This window comes from Balaenoptera musculus, chromosome 18, assembly GCF_009873245.2.
Source record: "Balaenoptera musculus isolate JJ_BM4_2016_0621 chromosome 18, mBalMus1.pri.v3, whole genome shotgun sequence".
Lineage (NCBI taxonomy): Eukaryota > Metazoa > Chordata > Mammalia > Artiodactyla > Balaenopteridae > Balaenoptera > Balaenoptera musculus.
Window position 1 is genome coordinate 12734135 of NC_045802.1, and position 15959 is coordinate 12750093.

The following is a 15959-nucleotide window of genomic DNA, read 5'->3' on the forward strand; positions in this document are numbered from 1 at the left end:
CATGCTCGGGTCATTAACCATGGTGGGGAATATCTTTGTGACTAAGACTCATGGTTCCTCTTTACAGTACATCTATTTCATTTCAAGCAATATTTTTTGCCTCAGTTTTTGGAACTTCCCTACTTCCAAACACCCTACCTGTTAATCAAATACTTACTTTAATAGGTTACAATACTCTGTGTTATCCAAGGTTAAGGAAGACGGATGAAATTTATTCTGATGGAGAATACACATAACTGGCTTGTGCTTTGTAGCAAAAGACATAATTTCATTTTCCTAACTGCTGCACAATGGGGAAAAAAGAAGTAAAAGACAGAGACAACATCTTGAAGAATGATTCAGTAAGGAAGGATGTGGTCAGAGAACAATCTGCATTCAGTACTGTTCCAATGCAATCCTCCACAACATAATATTTAAAGTACTTTATAGGTCAGCAGCCTAAATCCTTCTTTAAAAAGAAATTGTCATTATCCCTAAAAGGAAAATACATTTACTCCATATTTAGGGTGGGTTGGTACTTAAGGTCATTTTATACAAATGACGTTTTTGTTGATAACGTCTAGGACAAGGAAACCCAGTTTCTATGTAGGTACTAGACTTTTTTCTGGACTCAGGGTTTTTAAAGATAATTATGGTGTTGGAATGTCCAAAGAGAAATATGGATGAAGGATGAAAGAGATTGGAAATTAACCCTTTAACCTTATTCCACATGGCTAGAACTTCATATCAAATGCTAGGCTTCACAATTTAAGGCTCAGAATTTTGAGAGAGAAGGAAGTCAAGAGACCATAGTCTGGTGCCTTAAATAACGGAGGGAAATTGAGGTCCAGTAAGGACCTGGTCAAGACTACACAGTAGGAAGAATGACAAGTAGAAGTCAGAACCCCGAACCCCTAACTGAGGCTCCATCCACTAGGCCATATGGCTTATGAGAGACACAGAGAGCTTGGAGAGCCTCAGAAAAGGCTGAGGGCTGGAAAATAGGGTGTAGAATGAAAGGTCAGAGGATCTGGGATTAGTTAACTTGAAAGGAAGAGACCGAAGGGATGCCTGAATAATTTCTCAGAACAACAACAACAAAAATCTTCTTATCTCTCCTAATGAGATAGATAATAAAAGTTTTCTCCACAGTGTTGCCCATGCTGTTCTTTCCATTTTAAATGTGGCTTTCCTTTACTCTCCATCTACCCAAATATAACTTCCCTTCAGTGTCATTAGACAAGACCTAGGTCTTTCTAAACCTTCCCCAGATGAGTCCATTAACATTGAACTTTATCTTCTCAGGTTTCCTCCTTTAGCGCTTAAGGTTGGGACCACAAAGATTGACACATACATTGTCATTATGACTAAATGTTTCACTGGGGTGTTTCTCCTTTGGAGAAATCTATCCCAGTCCTTCAACTTGTAATCCTTCTGTCATGTAACCCTCCACGGAACTTCTATCATGGTTAGGATTGACCTTAGACTAGATACTCAACACTTGTAGAATTTAATTAATCTATGGCATTGTATCAATAATTTATGTTAAATATAAAATATATTTTTCTAATGGTGAATGTTATCATTAAGTAGTATACAAAATATACTGTAAACTTCCTTAAAAACAGATATATTATCTATCTGGAAAATTTAAGGTCTGAAAGCAGAAGGATGCATGGATGAATTACAATCTTTTTTCAAGTCTGAGCCTTATGATTCTGTCATTATCTACATTGAATTAAAAATATGTATTATAGATCTCAAATATACTTCATTAAGAGATGGACGTAGAGGTTTCAGCTATCTCTAACATTGATTCAAACCATTGCAAGTCTAGCTGATGAATTAATTGATGAGATATTTGTCATGATTTTTCTGTGGCACATAAATAAATAAACTGAATGGTTGATTCAATAATCATATGATTAGAATGTTCTAGATCTATCTAAGTAATGAGAATCATATGCTAAAAGCCACATATATTGCTCTGATGTTACAAAAGATGATGGATTATAGATGTGTTCACTCTTTATGACTCTATTACCTATAATATTTATAAAATATAATTTTTTCACAAATTTTTCTGTAGACTTTTTTTTTCAATTTTCTTATTTGTACTTACGCATTTACTGAAGTAAGTGATATGCTGGAGAAGAGAGGATACCACTAAATAACCTTGGCAGATGAAAAGAGAAAATCCCTTATAAGAGACCACCTTGCTGCATGCTTTAAAAGATCACTCTTACAGATCTCTACTGCTGTTTTAACTAACATCACTCTAATCTCATCCTTCCAAGCGTTCTACTTTCACTATAAAACATAAACACGGGGACTTGTCCTTTTGTTAGCATGTAAATCTATTAATATAATAAACATGCTATTTGGGATAATGAATTACCTGATCTCCAGTGGAGCTCATTAAACTGTTGCCTCTCAAACTGCCTTCCTAAGGGGCAGACCTCTTTAAAAAATTAATGGGAGTCATGAATTGAGTTTGTGAAATCTGTAGCATCTCCTTTCAGTAACAGCTACAAGTTTCCTATAGACAAAGATGGTATTTGGCTCACTCTGGGAGGTTTTCTTGTCTAATAATGTTAAAATAATACAATTTTAGAATAAGTAGGGCTTTTAAATGTCATTTTAAAATGACATTTTAAATGCTTAATGAAAAGCAAGAACCTAAGTGTCTTTGTCACTTCACCATATTTCAGGATTCTACTTTGCCTGATTTAGGGTCACTTGAAAAACAGCCATGCTTGACAGCAGGATTTGAAAGGTGGCAGTGTCTGGAATAGTTCTCTCAATGCCAACATGGATCCACAGTGAAGTTAATGAAGCTGACCCTTCAGGGTCTCTCCCTTGCACAGAGCTATGAATGTCATGAGCTATGAATGTCTTAGTGTCCTAGAAGGGACCAGCAAGCAAGGTTCTAATCAGGAAGCATTCCTATGTATTCATTTCTGGTAAGCTGCCTAAAGAGATCTCTGAATCTTCAAGCCTTCCATAATTTGTTGTGGTTTATTTCCTCATTTTAACGAAGATCCCTTTTATAACTTTGTATTTGTTTTCTTAGAGGCACCCCAAAATCATGTGTTTCAGGCTCTATAAAACCTAGATCTGTCCCTGTCCAACAGCAAGAAGGATTTCATTGCAAAGGAAATTTGTTGCAAAAAATCTGTTTAGTTGACATTTTCTAACTAAGTTTCAGTAGCTTCACCAAGGCCCCCAATGTAATTTGTGTGAATATAGCCAAACGGTCTGCATAAATCATCATTTGGATATCCGGAGTTAAGGACATGAACACTAGGCCTCAGGGGCAAATGAAAGCCCTAGTTTAGATATAGCACCACGGACTCATAACAATAGGTGGATCAGTGCAACAAAAATGACCAAGCAGATGTTAATTCCGATCTTATTACCAGGTAGGAAACTCCTACAGGGTCTGCATGAGGTTCTGACACATCGAGTAAAAGTCAAGGGAAAAGGCATAATCTATCCTGTGTCAAACAATAATCACTATTGAGGCTGCAAAGAACAAAGACCTTCATTTGAGGTCTTAGGAATTGCAATTCAAGAGACACAGACTCCGATAAAACCGTTTAGAATGTTCCTGGAGAATAGAAAGAGTTGGGGGCTTATAAATGCAAAAGCCACCACAAGGTTGTTCAAGAACTATGACTGACTTTGATACAATAAAGGAAACATTTGACCTTAAGGGATAGGCTGTCACAAATTATTTTAGAGTAAGGGTCGGATAAGCATCTTGAGTTTCTGGAACACTGGGCAGATGTTCTGGGTGCCTATGTTAAGATAAGAAGTGGTCCAAGTTCAGATTTCTCCAGGCCGAGAGGTGCTTGAGTCACATGTCTTTAGTGCCCTCCCAGCTCTATTTTAGATATGTCTCTTGTCAATACCAACTCCATTTTGATTTTCCTTTTATACCTGAAATCTCTCAGCAAAAACTGAGTTCAGAGACACAGAAAATTCAGCAGTCAGTGCATACCATGACAAATAATGTGGCACAGAGATTCAAGCCAGTATGAGAAAAAAAAAAAAAAAGGTATCAAAGACTCACAGGGCCCTCTGAACACCATGTATTCTGCTGACTCTATTCTGCTGAGCTAAGGCATCACAAATTGTATATGAATCCACTTCTGATTCACTGATACTTGTCAATTATCCTGCAAGAGATGGGCTAAGAGCACATAAATGGTCGGCACCCAATTAGGAAAACATATTTCTCTCACTTTTAATTTCATGACTTAGTAACATGTCCTATAGTCTAGAAAATTCACCTACATTAATAACAAGGATATGGCAGTCCTCCACTGTAGTCAAGATGGAGTAGGTTGTTTTTAAAAACAAATTAAGGTAACTTCTACCATCTGAATGAAATAAACTTTCAATATTTAAAATAAATCTTTTTCTAATATTCTCCACAAAACTTAAAAAGTCAGAAGACAGTCTCTCCCAAGATAAGAAGTACAACTGCTCAGCCCAGTGGGTAAAGGCATTGGTGGTGGGAGATGGGGGTGGGAAGGGGTGGCGAGGGGTGGAGACAGGGAGATAAAAGATCAAGGTTAAAGCTTGTGAGAAGACTCATTGACTTTCTCAGGAGAAACTGGCTATTAGCCAACACCTTAGGACAGCAGTACTCCAAGTATGGGCCATGGACCTCTGAGGGTCCCTGAAGCCACTTGCAGAATATTTGAAAATTCAAAACTATTTTCATAATAATACTAAGACATTATTTGCCTTTTTTCATTGCGTTGTTTTGCATCAATGGTACAGAAGCAACGATGGGTAAAACTGTTGGTGGCTGAACACAAATCAAGGCAGTGGCCCCAAACTGTACCAGTATCATGTACTAGTTTAATGTGAAATCAGTGTGCTACTATAATGTACATTGTACTTCACTGCCACTTACTGGTAGGAGAAAAAAAAAAAAACAAACCAGAGAAGAGTTTCACCTTACAATGACTGTTATGAAGCAATATAAATTATTAACTTTATTAAATGTAGGCCCTTGGATGTATATCATTTTTTATACTCTGTTTGATGAAATGGGAAGTATGCAAAAAGTACCTCTACTACATACCGAAGTATGATGGTTGTCTCAAAAAGAAGCACTTAGATGGTTGTTCGAGTTGTGAGCTAAACTAGCCACTTTTTTCACAGAATACCATTTTTTACTTGAATTGGTAGAGAATCATGTTTATTTAGACTTGGGTATTTGGCAGACATTTTCTCAACAATGAACCAGTGAGACTATCACTTCAAGGAAAACAACTGACAGTTTTGTTGCCAAGGATAAAATTCAAGCTTTGCAGTGAAAATTAGAATTTTAGAAAAATTGTATCTGCCAGTGTAAGCTTGGCAGCTTTCCAATGCTCAAAGACTTTTCTGATGATTAGTAACATTAACAAATATAACATTTTACATTGTGTAATGAAATATGTCAACATTTGAAAGAGCTGCGTAATTCAGTGAATCAATATTCCAAATGACCAATGCATCATGTTACAAAATGCATCATATTATAAAATATATGGGTAAAATATCAATTTAAAGTACAAAATAAACCAATAAATTTTAGTGTAACAGAATTTGAAAAGTTCATGGATATGGTTTCAGATTCCATAATGCAACTCACTTTTCAGAAACCAGCATTTGGTGTCACATCTAAGAATAGCCACAAACTATCTGAAAAGGTTATTAAAATACTCCATTTTCCAAGTATATATGTGGGATTTCTTAAAACATATCAACCAAAACAAGACATCACAACAACTTGGTAGTAGCTTTAAAATATGTCCATAGATTCTCTGACAATCCTCCCCTCAACAGGTGAATTCTGAGGGTCAGACCTTTTTTATTGAAATATAGTTGATTTGCAATGTTGTATTAGTGTCAGGTGTACAACAAAGTGATTCAGTTATACATGTATGTACATCTATTCTTTTTCAGATTCTTTTCCCTCATAGGTTATTACAAAATATTGAGTATAGTTCTCTGTGCTATGCAGTAGGTCCTTGTTGGTTATCTATTTCATATATAGTAGTGTGTATATGTTAATCCCAAACTCCTAATTTATCCCTCCCCGCCCTTTCTCCTTTGATAACCATAAGTTTGTTTTCTATGACTGTGGGTCTATTTCTGTTTTGTATGTAAGTTCATTTGTATCATTTTTTTTAGATTCTACATATAAGTGATATCATATGATAATATGTCTCTGTCTGGCTTACTTCACTTAGTATGATAATCTCTAGGTATATCCATGTTGCTGCAAATGGCATCACTTCATTCTTTTTTATGGCTAAGTAATATCCCATTGTATATATATACCACATCTTCTTTACCCATTCCTCTGTCAATGAACATTTAGGTTGCTTCCATGTCTTGGCTACTCTAAGTAGTGCTGCAATGAACATTGCGGTGGTGGGGGGGTGGTACATGCATCTTTTTTTTCTTATTTGGCTGAGTTGGGTCTTAGTTGTGGCATGCAGGATCTTTCACTGCAGTGCGTGGGCTTCTCTCTAGTTGTGGCACGTGGGCTCTTTAGTTGTGGCACGCGGGCTCCAGAGCGCACAGGCTCAGTAGTTGCGGCACGCGGGCTCAGTTGCCCCATGGCATGTGGGAACTTAGTTCCCCGACCAGGGATCGAACTTTCATCCCTTGCATTGGAAGGCGTATTCTTTACCACTGGACCACCATGGAAGTCCCACAGGTATCTTTTTGAATTATGGTTTTCTCCATATATATGCCCAGGAGCGGGAGTGCTAGGTCATACGGTGGCTCAATTTTTAGTTTTTTAAGGAACCTCCATAGAGTTCTCCAGAGTGGCTGTAACAATTTACATTCCCACCAACAGTGTAAGAGGGTTCCTTTTTCTCCTCACTGTCCCCAGCATTTATTATTTGTAGACTTTTTGATGACGGCCATTCTGATTGATGTGAGGTGATACCTCATTGTAGTTTTGATTTGCATGTCTCTAATAATTAGCGATGTTGAGTATCTTTTCATGTGCTTTTTGGCCTTCTGTATTTCTTCTTTTCTGAGGGTCAGACTTAATGACTCATTTCTAGCAAACAGAATGTAACAAAAGTGACAATGTGTGACTTACAATAGTTCATAAAGGCATTGTGGTTTTCTCCTTGCTCTCTCTCAGAAAACCTGGGAGAGGCCAGCTGCCATGCTGTGAGGACTCCAAAAGATTTGAGAACCTTAGCCTACAGTGACAGGTCAAAGGATCAAGCCAAACGTCTGCATCTTGACAATGTGAGGCAAATATTCCCTTTAGGTAACTTCGAGATTCAGCTACTGCCCAATAGAGCATCAGTCTTCTTGTGGATCATGGATCATATATTATACCAGGATTTGGGTAAATCCAGCCCACCGTCTGCTTTTATAAATAAAGATTTATTGGAACACAGCCAGGCCTATCTGTTTACATATGGTCTATGGCTGCTTAGCAGAGGTGAAGTTGTCACAAAAACTCTACAGCATACAAACTGAAAAGCTTAAAATAGGTACTATTTGGCCATTTACAGAATAAGTTTGCTTACATTGATGTGCTTTGATTTGCTCTGTTTGTGCAGTTTGTGCTCATTTTTTCCCAATGAAATTTCAAGGTATGGCTTTTTCTAGGGATCAGAAACTTTCTCCTCTCTCCCTCTTATCCTTGTCTAACCAACACCACAGATGAGTAACTGATTCAATGCCAGAGGGTGGTTGGTTAATATTCCAAATGCCATTACACTGAGGGTTAGTTTTCAATTTATAAATTTTGAGGGTATACAAACATTCAGTCTATAGCAGTAATCAAGGAATTTTAATACCATATAAATTTGTTTCCCACCATCATCCATTTAAAAATACATAAAAGTGCTTTGTAAATTGACAGTTTACATCTTCCTTTCTATTTGAACCTGTACTTCCAGTCTACGTATCCTCCCTGGCAACTAAATTTTATACTGTATTTTTGTACTCACAAGTTTTGTATTCATCACCTTCATTTCTCTGCAACAAATATATAGAGTTGACCCCTTGAACAACATGGGATTGAACTGCTCAGGTCCACTTACACACAGATTTTTTTCAATAGTAAATATGACAGTACTACAGGTTCTGGGGTTGGTAGAATCCCAGGATGTGGAACTGCAGATATGCAGAAACAGTGGATAAGGAGGGCCAACTATAAGTTAAACTCAAACGTTTGACAGTGCGGAGGGAGGGTGCCCCTAACCCTCCCATTGTTCAAGGGTCAACTGTCTATAAACTGAAGTTTTAATATAAGTTTACATTTTCTGTGAGCGTAAGGCTCTAAGTGTTAAAAATTTTCTTCGAGATCAATTACTATTATAATTATTATCAATGTACAACTGACAAAAATTTTCATATATTAAAGCTTTTTACCAAAACATAAATTTATTTTAAAATTTTATAAATATTAAACATAAAAACTAATATTTTATTGAAAGTTCTCTTAATAAAGTAAAGGAGGACACTTTTTTCTAATTATTTCATCCATAGGTGAATTTACTTGTTTCTAGATTAAATTATATCAAATATAGGCCATCGATTATATTATTATTTTCCACAGTAAGATTTGGGATCAGTGAGGTATATGCCTTTCTCATGTGTAGTAGGAGTAGGGGTATTAGAAATGCCTGTGAGTTCTCAGGGGGATCAATTTAAGAAAAATAATCAATATGAAGTTGAAGTTTTCCTTAAAACTATCATTTGCACAAGTTCTCTCTTGGAAAGCCTTCCTGTACCTTATGGGAACCGAGTTTGAAGCTCACTGAAGTGAGGACCCGTGAAATCTCAGAGGGGTAAGGAGAGAAGTGAGGACAAGAGTGAATGATGGGGCTTCCCTGGTGGCACAGTGGTTGAGAATCTGCCTGCCAATGCAGGGGACACGGGTTCGAGCCCTGGTCTGGGAGGATCCCACATGCCGCGGAGCGGCTGGGCCCGTGAGCCACAACTACTGAGCCTGCGCGTCTGGAGCCTGTGCTCCGCAACAAGAGAGGCCGCGACAGTGAGAGGCCCGCGCACCGCGATGAAGAGTGGCCCCCGCTCGCGGCAGCTAGAGAAAGCCCTCGCGCAGAAACGAAGACCCAACATAGCCAAAAATAAATAAATAAATAAATTAATTTTAAAAAAAAAAAAAGAGTGAATGATGAACAATCACAAGAGGTAGTGACGATAACTGAAAAGGAAAGAAAAGAACAGAAAAAGGAACAGTAATAAATTAAAAAACAGGATGTCATCAGATTTAGCTCATACTTACTCAAGCACCAGAATTCAAAAATCATGTGGCTCTAAGAGGACGTTAAGAAATTTAAGAAATGTATACTGCCTATTTTTAGGGAAATATGGGCTCCCTTCTCCTCCTCCTTCCCCCAAATATGGTATATGCATAGAGGAAAAATAAATCACATTCTGTGGAAAAAAAAAAAAAAGAGTGGATGATCAATTGTGAAAAGCTGTAGGGCCACTGGTTTGGAGAATTGGTTAAGTGGAAGTTCATGGTGAAGTAGGAAAAGGAAAACCAAGAGAAAGACAGCAAGAGAATGGGAAATAAAATTTGTTTTAAGAAAAAAAGGAGAGAAAACAAGAAAGGCAAGATGGGAGTGTTTGCACACTGTTATGGGGGGACACAGGGGGAAGTACCAGGACCACAGCATGTCCAGCAAGGTCTGTTTTCTCAGACATCTTCATGATGACCATCTACTCCAGCTCAAGTCTATCTTGTTCACGACTGTGGACAAGTTCCTGGCACACGGGAGGCGCTCAAAAAAGATGTGTTGACTAATGGAACGTATTTATGAAATTTAGACTGCAAGGCACTATTCAGGGAAAGCTTTCTCTACCTATCTGCCTTGACTATCAATGTAAGAAGTGAAAATACAATTACTATATTTATAGTTTTGGAGCAACTCTTCCCGATTTTTGTAACATGTACTTTGTATAGCAATAACTTCTGGGGGTTTTCTAAAAGATATTTTTAACATATGAAAATTATAGCCCACTCTGCAATAGGAGCCCTACTGGGTCTGCTGTTCTTCACTCCCCTTCCCCTGCAGGGTTTGTGGAAATCTCATGCTTTCCTATTCTGCACACATAATACTCTGCTCATATTTATTGTGCTGAAAGAATCAGATCCAATTCTGTTTTCCTCTCTTTTTGACTTTAGAGCACATTTGCTCAAGATGCATATTTTCCCAGGCTGCTGATTGCTGATTTGTTTTCACCTGGATGTCTGGGGAGGTGGTGCCCATACACCAACTCTCCGCCTGACAGTCAACACCACTCACAGCCACTGCTCACATCACTCACACCACTGTTGATGAGGATTCCTCCGAGCAAAGCCACAAAATAAGGCAAAGAATAGAGCAGATGTGTTTGGCTCAGAACCATTTCAGTAACGATTTTCTATTTTCTTGCAGATGATCAACTCTAGTATTGTTAAACTATTATACTTCTGGGTTTTTAACTGTTTTTCCACAAGAGCAAGTATATTTTCATCACCTGAAGGCTCATGCCTAAGTAGATTTTCCCAACAGTATTTGAGGGTTGGACTGAGGCATGGAGAGCAAAGCTATTGTCAGACACTGGGAATTCCCAGTGACAGACACTATGGGATAGAATTCAGCCCAAATATTTCAAACCCCTTTAGCTCCCTGCCTTCACCTTCCCTCCCAACCCTATTTCTTGCTAATTCTTTCAAAATTAGCTTTTCTATCCTAACAACCCAAGTTGCCCTTTTGCTGTTATGAAATTACAAACCACGTCAAGGCAAGCCCATCTCTGAGAAGTACCTAAGAGGCACATTATGAACTGCAAAGCTCCCACGGAGCAATTTGAAATGATGAATATCCTTTTCAAACATCCTTTTCAAAATTGCACATGGACTTCAGCCAGTCACAAGACAGAGATGTGGAGGATGCGTTCAACTCCCCATCTGCTTTTCACATTGCTCAGCACTGATTTATAACCCACAGTAAGTCACTTGGCCACACAAACATAGCTGATGGGCAAATGCAGCCCCCAGCATCTAAGAAAGAAAAGATGGGTCCCTAGCATTAATATTTTTCTCCTACCTGCACCCTGATGTGACTCACTGCTACTCCGAGAAGAGTTCTACCCACTAGTCTCAGAAGAAGAAAAACACCAAACCCTGAGGTACATTTTAGACTTTGAGAAAATAAATAAAGCTCTGTAGGGATAACTTCAGACTTCTGCTTCCGTTAAAGCAGCTTCAGTGCATCTTCTCTCCCTTCAAACACAGCAGCATGCGTAAATTCGTTCCTTCCTGTGTCAAGCCTCATTAACAGAATCACTTTTTTTTTTCTAGAATGTGTACCATTTACTGGCTAGGTGAGACACATAGATATTTCCTTTTGCACAAGCCATGAGAGGGCACTGTATGTTGCAGGAGATAAAGTGAAGCCTGCGGCAATGAATGCAAGTAACCCCAAGGCACGACTAATGTAATTTCTGAGCAGAATCTCAAAGCGGGCAGACAAGACGACCATCTTACTCTCCACTTTAGCCCAGCCCCACCTCCTGTAAGAGCTGAAGGGTAACAGAAATTATTCAAGGTCGTACTCCGGGGCCGCAGAAGGCAGATGGTGAAGTGAGAATGTTTGCTGCCATTTTGGCCGCACTGCCCCCGGCACTCTTCACACTGGCTGCCCACCAGGACATTCCCTCGTGGGAATGTTCCATTAGACAGTCCCTTAGAATGTCCCTGGGACCTCTCACCTCCATTTTCTATTATCTATTCCCCACCCTCCCCGCCCTTGTGTCTGATTTGTCTGCCCTATAACCAGCTCATCTCCTAAGTATCAGACCTCTAAGAGTTCAAATTTAAGAACGAACTCATTTAATCTGCTCAGGTGCTAATGGCTAATGCAGAGAAAAACACCTCTGGCTCATCTTTCCCTCCAGGGAATAGAGTACATTTTAAACAGGGACTTCTTATAAACCATTATTTTCCAGCCCAGAGGAAGGGTTCTGCTGCTGGGAAACTTCAAGGAAGACAGGAAAAGAAAGGACATCTTTGGAGAGGCAGGTCAGTGACTTCTGAGATATACTATTTGACAGCTGTTTCCTGTGTCCTGGTCATAGCATCACTGTAATCTTTGGGACCCTTTGGTCATATGGAATAGTCTTATCCTGGTTACCTCAAATAATAGGCAAGTTATTGTAAGGATATACATTGAAATGAGAACCTGGAATTTCAAGGGAACCCAAGAATAGCTATGGCTAATTAGTTTCACAGAAATGGAAATGCAGTTTGGAAAATGGAAAATAGTTCCAATTCAAGGAAAATCTAGAGCTTGGAGAGCAGGGGCTCATCCATTCCCTCACCATCATGGGGACTTAATGCCTCTGGCTTCTGCTTCCTTGCAGCTGTCAGCCAACCACCTCTTCCTCTCCTCTGCATGTGCTTTGACATCTGCTAGATCACAACTTTTGCTTATTCATAACTCCTGCTTACTCACAATTTCAGCCTACACATAGCCCCTGGGCGTGTGCTTTTAGCTTCTGTTCTGGATTCTAACTGACCCACTCACATATTTCCAGTTTGAATGTCCTAGAAGGAGAAGTTACCCGGATCAGTTTATTAGCATTGTGCTGGTTGAGGTAGAGCCTTAGTACCAGGCCTCAGCCAAAGCACTCTTACTTGCTAAGAATCAGTTTGGCTGGTTTAAGGGAAAAAAAATTTATTGAAAGGATATTGGATTTTCAGAGAGAGGCTCAGAAAATGAACAGAAACAAAGGGAGGCTGAGAAGCCAGAATCACAGCCAAATCATACCTCCAAATTAGCTGAGAGCAGACACTACTGCCATTACTGAACAGGAGGAGCTGTAACTTGTAACTGACACCTGGGCACTGGAAACCAGATCTCACTGCTTGTCCCCCTGCCCTTGCTGGCCCTGTAAACTGGACATTGTTGCAATCACTGCCAGAAAGAGCCCTCCTCATCTCAGTTCCCTGTGTGACCAAGTCCCAATTCCAGGTCGAAGGAAGGTATATTTGATTGGCCAAGTCTAGGTCACATACTCTCACCCCAGCTGCATGGGGGTTGGGTGGTGATGGGAGAGCAGGAAGGAGTATACGGCCTTTCAGGCTTCATCAGTGGGAGATGGGCTCTGCCTCTCACCGAGTCTCAAACAGTGGCTAGATGATGGGCACCTAAGAAAAAAATGTGGACACCCATCACACGAAGCAGAGTAAGTGAGCTCTGCTCAGGGGAGTAGACAGCGCTCTTCACTCAGCAGGGGGCTGTGGGCAAGGAGGGCCTTTTGACTGGCCAGTGCAAGACAATCTCATGACCAAAAGAGCACAGGGAATTCTTTCATGTGCACTGTTTGAAGCCTCACAAGGCACACTTATATTCAAAGTAGGTGTTTATAGGTCTGTCTGCCTGGTTGGTCTGTAAGCATTTTAGGGCAGAGACTCTGTCTTCTTTATTTTTATCTCCCTAGTGCCCGGGGCACTGCCTGGCATATAGCAGATGCTCCAAAAATGTCTGACGAATTTAATAAGACTGTGGTCCAGGAATTTTTCCATAGCATTAGATAACACAAATTTCTCCATGCTTTTGGGAAGACCATGATTTAAACAAGCAAATAAACAAGAAGGACTATCGAAACATCATGAAAAGGCAAAAGAAGTAAGAATTTTTATGACCCACGCTCTCCTCCGAGTTATCAGTTCCTTCACAGGGCATAGATCTCTGAAATTGTGGCAGATGGAAAGTGGGAACTGCTTGAAAAAAGAGACATGGAGGCATGAGAGAGAGGATGGAGTTTGGGAAGGAATCATTAAAAGGGGGGCAGAGATGAAGGAATCAAGGAAAGGAATCAGAGAGTTAGTCCAGGGAGTATTAGAAACAGAATGTAAGTTTCCTGATAACCTAGAAGGAAATTAGAGAACAGACAAAGTAATGCTGAATGCTGCTTTCATGGCAGCAAGGAAGAAAAGATGGAGCTAATACTTTTAAGCACTTATTATATGCAAGACAATTGCTAGGAATGGTGTGTGTGTGTGGTGTGTGTGTTTAACTCTCACAACAACCTAATAATGTGGACACTTATTTCCATTTTATAGATAAGGAAAATGAGGCTTAGAGAAGTTAAGTGATTGGCTTAAGTCACAGAGATAATAAATGACAGCATCAGAATTTAATGACTCTCCATCTGATTCCAAATTCCACACTTTTTTGTTTCACCAATCCATCTCTCTCTGAATAAGACAGAAAAGGGTTGGGGGAAAGATGGGATGACCATGCTTGCTAGAAGCTTGGAACTATGTCTCTAAACTGTGCCTGCAAACTCCCAGGACCTTGAGTGGTGCCTGACCTACTTTTGAAGACTTTCTATGGAAGCAAATTTGACAATTAAAATTGTTTAGACCATTTGTATATGAAATTTAAAAAAATAAAGACACGGGAAGCTTTGCCTCCCTATCAATTTTGAAATCGCTTGTGGCAATTTGTTACAGCAGCCCTAAGAAACCAAGTTCAGGACATAACAAGAAAACCCTTAGAGATTATTTATTTATTACTTACTTCGTATTGAAATGCAATTGGTATATAGCAAAGTAATGATTTCATGGAAATTACTGCTTATGATGAGCCGAAGTAAAAATCTAAGTACCTAACAGAGCAGGCAGGTGGTAGATGGATATAATAAAATTCATGAAAGTGGCATGTGAACGGGTAAAGTTTAGGGTACAAATGCAAGTGTGCTGGGAGAGAAGCGGGTCTCAGAATCTGCCCTTTGGACAATGCAGCTCATTCCAGCATCCTGCATTTTAGATCCTATATAGAAAGATTCATATAGAAAAGGTTGACACACAGACAATTCTCCTGGAGAAGGAAAGGGCAGAGATAGAGCCTTTGCTCACTTACCAAAGGAGCCTCAGAGTTAAGCCCGCCACCCCCATCTATCTCTACCTGGAGAACCACCGAACATGGGCACAGCTACCATGATCCCAGGAGCTGGGCACTGGTAGGTGGCAGTATTTGTGCAAATTTATATGGTCCCTGAGACTTGAGCAGCATTTTTTAATACTGATTTGTACGATTTGCTTTCCTGGCCACAGGGGGATGACGTCAGGGTGAATGCAGCAGGACAGGCAGGCAGGGACAGGCAGGGACTGGAGGAGAAGGTGGCCACACCAACACCTCCCAGGGCTCAGCCCTTCGCAGGCCACAGAGCCACCTGGACTGTTGACTGTCAAAGCGCAAGAGACCTCAGATATCAAATAATCCAAGCCTCTCACTTTCCGGTTGAAAAACAGGAATCCAGAATCGCTGGATTCCTGGTTTTCAGAATCGCTGGGTGAAGGTCACAGGGCTGACTAGTAACCGGAGTTAGTCATATCAGTTAAAGGCTCCCTTTCCAGAGCTCTTTTAAGATGTATGACTCTCTCTAAGCCAGTGACCCAACAGAGAGTTTTATGATTGCCTGTCTCCCTGGCAGTGAGAGGAACTGCAATCCTACTCAGCTCATCTGATGATCAGGCAGAGGATTCAGAGGGGAAAGAAGAGAAACGCCGAAGGAGAGACGTCTGAGGCGCGGCCCACAGGACCGGGCGAGGGCCCCAGACAGCTCAGAGCTGGGCTTGCGGTGATGCACCTGGACTCGTGGTTTGGACGGGGTGCTGCGCGGACTCATAAATGATAAGAGAAGAAACTTGGCAGGGAGTAGATGCTTTTGCCTTTAGACAGAGGTCCTTGAGTCTCCAAGGAAACTGCGTCCCCTCCCTCAGTACACACGCGCGCACAAAAGTTGGGGGCACCACACCTGCCTCCCCAGATGGGGCTCCCTGCGCAAACGCCTCCTCCTCCTCCAGGATTTTCCAACGCCGGCGCAAGCTCCTCCCTCGCCCGAGCGGGGCTCCAGTCCTAGCCCCAAGCGCCCGCCCGAGCGGCGGCTGGGGGGCGGCGGGGAGTGGGTCC